The following is a 9131-nucleotide window of genomic DNA, read 5'->3' as shown; positions in this document are numbered from 1 at the left end:
TCTGTTGTTTTTAGCTGCCCAGGGTCCTTCTGCCTTCTCTTGGTAAGAATATCCCTGCTTCCCTTGAGAGAATCTCCCACCACTTTCCAAACCCTATTATGGCAACCGTGGGGGGCTGCAATCACATTACTCTCCCGTAAGCCACAGGGTGGGCACATGACCCAACCAGGGCCAGTGAAGCTCTGTTGAGATTTGAATCTTAGAAGAGTGGTGCTAGTACAGAAAAGAGTTTGGTCAGATTCATCTCCATGGTGCTTCCCAGAAAAGACCATTAGTTCCTAATCTGGATCCCAGAGCTACCATGGTTCCTGTATTTTCAGATATAAGCACCCTTATCCTTTCAATAAATTTGTCACTTAAATTAGCTGGAGAATCTTTCCATTGCTGTAACTCCTTGTGTTATTATGAGATAACTGACTTGAAAAAATCAACTGCATTCTTCAGAAGGGCAAATCCATTACATAGTTAGAAAGGCACACAATATGGGATTAGAACTGTCAATAGTTGAATCCCAAATTGAGCCACTTACTAGCTGTTTTAATCTCTAACAAGTTATTTCATTTTCCCTGAAGCTCAGTTTTGTTAGTTGTAAAATGGGGATAGTAATACTATAATGCTCACCTTTCACGATTGTTGTAAAAAATCATTTATACAATACACAAATGATAAGTATTTTTAAATGACTGTAGTGTTAGTTGTAGTTATTTTCATTTATGTTCTTATCATTACTTTCATTATTTGAAGATTCATCTAAATAGGGTCAAGCCCTAGCAAGCTTTTCACACAACGCAGAGTACTAACAACTATATAATCACGGCAGGCTTTTCGAAAGGATTTAAACTAGTGTTTACTACTCAGTTTTCATTATATATTTCCCTCCTTGAGTGACAGAAAACTCTTTTTTCTCATTTCTAATTTTCATGGCCATGGATTTTTACATCTGCCATGGATAAAGAACTGAGCCAGTAAGTATATGACCTGAGAGAATGGTTTATTGAGAGTAGGGCAGTGTTATAATTTCATAAAGAAATTGATAGGCTAAATTAGCATAAATTTTGTCCTAAATTTGATTATGAAGAACATTTGGAGGAGAAAATAATGCTTGTTCACATTCTAAACTCAGGGAACAGTAAATAAAGAGGAAAGGAAGGGAGGGAGGGAGGGAGGGAGCAAGAAAGGAGAAGAGAAAAAAAAAATAAAATAGGAAAGAAATTACTCAAGCTGGAACTTTCACAACAGAATAAAATATCAGATTTAGTTAGCAACGTACCCAGTTTAAGATAATAGTGTGATTTACTTTTAAAAGGTAGTTACTTTAGGCTACACCATCTAAGGTATAATACGTGAATAAGAAGGCTCACAATTTATTTTATTCTTTTCTACAACCTGGCCTGAAACATTGGGATATTGTGTTCACTTTGGGATATCACATTTTAAGTACACTGATAAGTCAGAGTCTATCCATAGGGATTTTAAAAGAAAATGAGGGTATTTAAATAAAGAAAAGAAGGATTCAGTGACAGAATTTAAGTGTATAAAGAGCTGTCATGTAATACACTGTTTATACTATTCATGTGCAGAGAGTAAGGTTAGAGCAAATGAATGGGCTGCTTTAAAGCAGATTTAGACTTTCTGTGACAAAGTGATTTAGTGATTAGAGCTGCCTTTCTACAGGATGCAAAAGAGTGTATTTTCCAAAATGACCACAGTAATATTAATATTTGTGGTCCCATATACTCCCCAAACCCATATTCTGGTCCAAAACTGCCACTCCCCATCAGGAGGTGGAGTCTATTTCCCCAATCCTTGAATCTGGGCAGGCTTGTGACTGCTCCAACCCATAAAGTAACACTATATGATTTGTGAGGCTAGATTATAAAAAAGATGTAGCTTCCATCTGGCTCTACTCGGGGTACTGACCCTCAGAACCCAGCCTCCCCACTGTGAGAAGCTCAGGTCACATAAAGAGGTCACAAGTAGGTGTTCAGCCCATAGCCCTAGCTGATGTCTTTGCCAAGAGCCAGCATCAACCACCAGATGTGTGAATGAGTGATCCTCCAGATCACTTCTGCCCCCCACCCTTTGAGTCTTCCAACTGAAGCTACAGACATCCTGGCACAGAGACAAGCCACGTTAAAAGAATGCCGAGAAAGAAATATCAACATTACAGTGAGCCCTGAGAGTAAGGCTTCAGAAGCATTAAGTTCCTCAGATTTGCAATTCTTTTCCTTTTCCTTTTCTGTACCCATTTCAAACATAAATTTATCCTGACACCCTCCATTGCAGCTGCCTGAAGAAATAACAGGAATGCTGGAAAATGAATGAAGAATTGGATACTACACATTGAAGCTCATTGCCTCTATGAGCTCCACATGGGGTTCTGCAGGGCCAGGAGCTTTTTGGGGAGCGATTACTCAAGAAGCGAAATTTTAGGGCATCCAATAAAGAAATCTCCTTTTGGCTCCCTGACAAGAGTATTTCTAGAGAATTAGGACAAAATGGAACTCTTTTACACAATTTCGATTTGATTTTAAATTTACCCAAACTTAATAAAAATTCTATATTGAGATTGCCCTGCTGCACCTCTATTTTTTTTTTAAAGCAACACATTGAATTCCAATGGAAAAGATATTTTTATTCAGTTTGAGAGGTTTGGTGTTTATTCTCTTCTATGTAACTGATATTGACTATTGTGGCAAGGTTTACTTTCTTGTTGATAAATCAATACAAAATTTTTCTCAGACATTTAATTAAAAGCAGACATAGTATTCTAAGAGAACATAAAAAAAAATGTATCCTCCTGGACAACTGATTCAAGGCTTAAATGCCTGCCTTTGCAGTCATTATTTTCATAATATTTATTTTTAAACCATCGTATCTTTAACTTATTCTTATGAGGGAAAAAGCATGAATTTTAAAATATTAAGTGTTAAAACCTAGTTTACCTCTAAGCATTATATGACTTCAATCTTTTGAAAATTTTGTTTGAATCACATGGTAAGACTCCTGCCAGTAGAACTTTTGATAATTTTTTAAAATCTTCCTCAGCCAGCTTGGAAAAAAGTCAATATTATATTATAAGTAGTAAAAATAGTTTAAAATTAAGTTTAATATCACAGTCAACAGAAAAGTATTAGGGATCATAGATGAAGAGATAATTTGTGTGAGGAAACAAAAACTACAGAAACTAATGAGTAGTTTTTTTGCAATATTTTACTAGTGTGTTTCTGAAATATGTTGGAGATGATTATACACTTTTATTATTAAAGATTTTTAAAATACCTGCACTTCTACTTTACTCTTTTAAATATATGATTACAATTTCTATTCTCTTACTTGATTTAAAACATTTGAAAACCAGTGATCTCTGATGTTAATAATAATCCTGGACTTCCCTGGTGGCTCAGTGGTTAAGAATCCGCCTGCCAATGCAGGGGACACAGGTTCGATCCCTAGTCCAGGAAGATCCCACATGCTGTGGAGCAACTAAGCCCGTGCGCCACAACTACTGAGACTGCGCTCTAGAGCCCGTGAGCCACAACTACTGAGCCTGCAAGCCACAACTACTGAAGGTCTTATGCTCTAGAGCCCACGCTCCGCAACAAGAGAAGCCACCGCAGTGAGAAGCCCTCGCACCACAACCAAGAGTAGCCCCCACTCGCTCCAGCTAGAGAAAGCCCGCGCATAGCAACGAAGACCCAATGCAGCCAAAAATAAATAAATTAAATAAATTAATTTTTAAAAAAACCAAAGACCTGTTTTCTAACACTTTATGTTTATTTCCACTTCTGGAATACAGTGAGTACTATAAATATTTGCTGTTACTGATGCTATGTTACCTCTATAATGAGTATCTGCTGTAAATGAGATGGCTCTGAGTTTCTTTCAGAGTAACCCTGAGGTATAAGGAAGACCTTTCTCCTTCTGAAGGTAAAATTAATGTCAACCGTAAATAGGAGGTAACAGATCATTTCTTAGACATGCAGGGACAGTCAACTTGCCTAGAAACAGCATTCGATTTAATGAGTGAAGTGAACACAGAAGTAAATTCTTGCAGCTTCTCTATCACTTTCCAAAAGGAAGAATCCAAGAGACATGGGCATCTCAGTCATGAAAGGACTTTGCCCAGGCATCGCCATGACCTAAGGGGACTAACCATCCCGACCGGTCATTTCCCTTCACTCACCAAACACCCGCGTGGTGGTTACTCATGTAAAGCCTCAGGTCTTTGATAGCAGGACACAGCGCCGTGGAGCAAGTATATACACCCCATAATACACAAACTAATTGATATTCTATCACATCTCAATCAGTGAGTTTGTCAACCCAAGTCACATTGTCCCTGGATTATGCTGAAATTGTTCAAGGACATGAAACAAACTTTAGACTTTGGCAAATTCATCTCTGTAGGATCTCTTACCGGATGGCACTCAAAAAAAAGTCTACGATTTGTTAAATAAATTTTGAAGATATAGCCTAACAGTTTCTATGGAAAAGTGTGTATAAAGTTACAAATAACTAATTAAAAAAATAAAAACCCTCTTGGGATAATATTTTTAAAGTCGGGAGTTATCTGTATGTATTCTATAATTTTAGGATTGAATGTTTCTTTTTAAATTCTAATTTTCATGAAACGTGGTAAACTATGGGTAATGGCTATGCCTCTGTATTTTTCAGATTATTTCAGTAATAATAATACATTACGGAGGTTCGCAATCTGCTTGATCTGGCACCACTCCTTAGCTTCCCTGGGACACTTGGAAATATGGGGGATGGGGATGACAAGAAAGGAGCTTTCTCTAGAACAACTACTCGAAGATATTACTGGTATCTAGGTCCTGGGGGGTCAGGTATACTAAACATGCGGCAATATTAGGAAAGTCACACCTAACAAAGAACAAAGAACTGTTTTGTCGTAAATGCCAATTGTATTTCTGTAGAGAAACATTGCTCCTAGTCTCTTATGATGTAAGGATTGCTGGAGACTTTCTGAGATTATCATTTAAAACAGAAAGACGCTGGAGGTTTAAGTGCATTTACCACAGCTAGACCAGGAAACGGTATGACCAGCTTAACTCTCCATTTCTGTATCATTGTATAGCAGCGTGTGTGTGTGTGTGTGTGTGTGTGTGTGTGTGTGTGTGTGTAGCTGGCTTTGTATGAGTTTCTCTACTCTCCAAAAGACTCTAACATAAAATTTACTGTCTCTCCTTTTTCAGTGGCTGGAGCCTGATGACATAGTCCTTGGGTCTGGAGGAAATGAAATAAAGATTCTGTAAACTTTCTAGTTAACCTGAAAAATCGAAGTGGCCGAGTCAGATAGCTCATCTTGGCCACAGGAAGTTGCAGCACTGGAAACAAAGTCACGGTCCTAACTCAACTTCATCTGATCATTCTGTGTTTTTCATTATTCACATAACACTTCTTTCTACTAGATTTAATCATCCAAAGGTAACAGTATAGGGGAAACCTCTGAACACCCATACATTTTCTCAACCAGATTACAAAGCCCAGCGTTATATGCATACTTTGCTGATGTAGAAATAGGTTGCCATACAAATACGGGCTGATCAAATATCAGAGGGAGCTGACCATTGACACAAAGGCATTCATTCCCGGACCACTGCAGCTGGATCTCACAGGCCTGCCCTAGACAAAGACTCTTCAGCTAAAATCCTTTATGAGTGAGGTTTAAACAATCACACAATCAGTGGGCATTACAGCATCCCATCTTTTTAAACTCGGTGACCAAAGATCAGTCCCAACCAGTGAACTTTCTAATTGTTGCAAATGCCATGTAAATGCCCGGCTTGTCCTGCCCAAAGGTTTTCAGGAGATAAAAGTTAATTCAGAAACCAAGTTTTATGGAAGTCAATGAAGCCTTGTAAAGAAACACTATTGAGATTTTTTAATCTCTTGCCAAAATGAAAATAAAGAAAAAGTTAAATTTCTGTCCAACAATCTCAAAATCAGCAAGACAAAGAAAAATAATCCACCCCCCAAAGCCAACAAAAGGTCCATTTACTCTCTGACACCCTGGGTGGACTTTCAAGCCACACTTCTCCAACAATCACTGTATTATGCCCATAGAATAATGCCAACCTGTTGATGTGGGGTTTGTGCAATCAATTTGGAATTCAAATCAGAGTAATGCAGGACAGAATGCTACCCCAACACCAAGTCACTAAGGCTAAGCCAAACATAGAGAAACAAACCCAAAAAGGTCTTCTTTCTAGGAGTTGCGAAAGCAGGAATAAAACTTAATAGAACAAAACCCTGTCCACAATAGCATAACTATACGGTACAAGAGCATATTTTCAAAATGAAAGAAAACATGGCACACGTGACTTTCAGGGACTTAAGTGTGATTCTTGATGTCCCTCCTGCTCATATACTGGTAATTCACAAAAGAACATATTTGTCTTTATAAACTGTTCTTAAAATCTTTAAACTTGAAATGTCAATGTGATAGAAGCAAGCTGAAGAGTTTTTAAATGTGTCTACATGTTTAAAACATGTTCTTAAAAACACGGGTGTGTTTTTAGAATGACGAAAGCACATAATCATACCTCCCAACATAACTTCCCCACTACCAAAATGCTTCCTGATATAGGTCATTGTTCCATTGCCTTGAAAGCGCTGGTGATCAGAGCCCACTCTTCTTGGTAAACAGAATTAAAAACAATTCGGAACAAAAGTCATTAGTGAGAGAAGAGGGTCTAAGAAAAAATATGATTATGTCATTTTTATGAACTCTTTTGAAAACTTCCCTCACACCATCACAATTTCTTCTAGACACCCCAAATGTCCTCTCCTCACTTCTCTCTCTCTTTCTCTCACTATTTTTCTCTCTCTCTTTCTTTTTCTCCTCAGAGACACTGTTCCCTTAAACTTCCAAATTCTGTCTGTACCAAACTTTCAAATCTTAGCAAGTTCATCATACTTTATTTGATTAGGGAAAAGAAATTCTGGTAGACCTAAATTTCTAAATATATTATCAATACAAATACAAATAAAAGGAATAAAATTACAAAAGATTTTTTTCTCTTAAAACTCAGGAAAATAAATATTAATTAGGAAATTTTAAAATGTCTATGGTTATACTTAAATTTGGTGTATTTGTAGAGAGAGAGTAAAACAAACCAGTCACATCCCTGTCTATATAGCAAGGCATTCAACTCAGAAGGTTTCTATGGATTTCACAGAATGTATTGCATATGAATTATTTATATCTCTCAAAAATTGAAGAAAAATATTGAATTCAGTTTGTGGAATTGACAACAGTTGGACTAACAGGAAATGAAAGGGTTTCATTTAACAGCCATGCAACTGATTAAAGTATTACTAGTTCAAGAGAATGATCACTTTGAGATTGGTTACTATAACTTTTTAAAATCAATCTTTAAATTCTGAGCACTGGAAGCAAAAGACTGCTAATCCTCTACAAATTTGCAAATGCAATGGACAGTTGATTTAGCACCAGAGTTCTAGGAATCAAAGGTCTCATAACTTGATTGTAAATAATTATCTTCTACTTATAACAATACAGTCTCTTCAGTTCATGAATTATTATCCTACTTCATATTGCAATATTTGGGGTGAAAGTGTGGAAACACAATTCAGTGAAATATAATAAAAAATCAAACAATTGTGAGGCTGTTATATTAAAATATAAAAGGAAGTCAGTTTACTAATAACAATGATAAGTAGTCTCCCATGAACCACAGAAGGGCAGTCTAACATTGATGAAGTGAAGTTACTCTACCCATATATAACCGAAACCCTTTGTAGATGAACAGCAATTTGTTTCCTACCAACTCTGGTCTCATGCTGCTCTATGCTTGCCTTTGCTTTTTGCATGCCAGACTTCTTGGTCCTTCTTGGTTCCTGGACTTGCTCTCTCTGCATCCACACGGAGCCTTAATACACTCCCTTCCTCTACCTGAGCTCTTTCCCAAGGGAATTTTCTCTGACACTACCATTAGGTCAGGATCCCCTATAACAAACTCTCAGAGCACTTTTCTTCCTGAACTTTTCTTTCTCAGCACTACTCACATTTTCACTAAATACTTGATATAGGGAATAATCTATGAGTAGGGAATAATCTCATGTGTAGGCACTGCACATAATATAAACTCCAAAAGAGACTGAATTGTATCTAAATCACACACTATTCTGTCCCTAGGATTTAGCACAGTGTTTGGCATGTAGGTGTTTTCAATTAGCAATAACTGTGCCTCAGATAAACCTCATTGGCTACAATGCTGCCACTGCACAAAGCCGGCAATAGGCGTTTAACTGAATGAATGGAGTGAATGATTGAAAGAATAAAATGTGCAAAGGACTAACGTGGCTTCTAGAATACCTGGACTTAATAACTGTGGGATAGAGAGGTTTGAAAAGTGAATTATAGCATCCAGTTTTTATAATTTGTCCAGAACATATATATACCATGTATATGGCCATAGATATTTACATAATTTGATTAGTGCTGGACCGCTAATTTTATGGTCTGAACACAGTTACCAAAAAACTATATTTTCTTACTTTTCCTTTTGTCACACCTTCTTAACTCATAGTCCTGGTTTTCCATCTGTATTTTTGCTAAACTGTGTTTTCTGAGTGTTCTTTCATTTAAAGATTTGTTTATCCTTTCATTGAGCAAGTACTTATTGAACACTTACTATATGTGATCTTAATCAAGACAGTATTTCACAGACTGCTGTGAGCCAACTGATTAAGTAGAAAAGAATTATTATTTATAATCCCTAAAAGGAGATCTTCTATTCTTAGAATTTTCATGATAAGTCAGTATTCAACCAGGGTCAAATTATGTGACCTTGGGTAACTCAGTTAACTTCTCAGAAAATCAGTTTGGTACATACAAAAAAAGAGCTGGGTAATTAATACTGGAAGACTTTGAGATCACTTTGAGCTCTGAAGTAATGTAATTCCGATCTATTGTAGGCACCATGCTGAATGCTTTGATTTCAAAAACTAACAATCTAAGTAGCAAAGCAAAACTGGGGTTCAGTAAATACTCCTCAATTGCTTTCACTAAAAGACCAGGACAAAGAAAATATAGCATATATTTTTCTACTCCCCAGAAAGAAGGAGAGAACACTCATAAG

The 9131-nt window shown here is 36.8% G+C and overlaps 1 non-coding gene across 1 annotated transcript; it reads right to left on the bottom strand.

The window, feature by feature from the left end:
- Positions 1-8135: 8135 nt before the first annotated feature.
- On the bottom strand, positions 8136-8282 carry LOC118901381. Its single transcript, XR_005021356.1, has one exon. It is a non-coding gene; the product is annotated as a U4 spliceosomal RNA (small nuclear RNA).
- Between the last annotated feature and the right edge of the window lie 849 nt (positions 8283-9131).

Source organism: Balaenoptera musculus, chromosome 9, assembly GCF_009873245.2.
Source record: "Balaenoptera musculus isolate JJ_BM4_2016_0621 chromosome 9, mBalMus1.pri.v3, whole genome shotgun sequence".
Lineage (NCBI taxonomy): Eukaryota > Metazoa > Chordata > Mammalia > Artiodactyla > Balaenopteridae > Balaenoptera > Balaenoptera musculus.
This window is presented reverse-complemented; position numbering and strand designations above follow the sequence as displayed.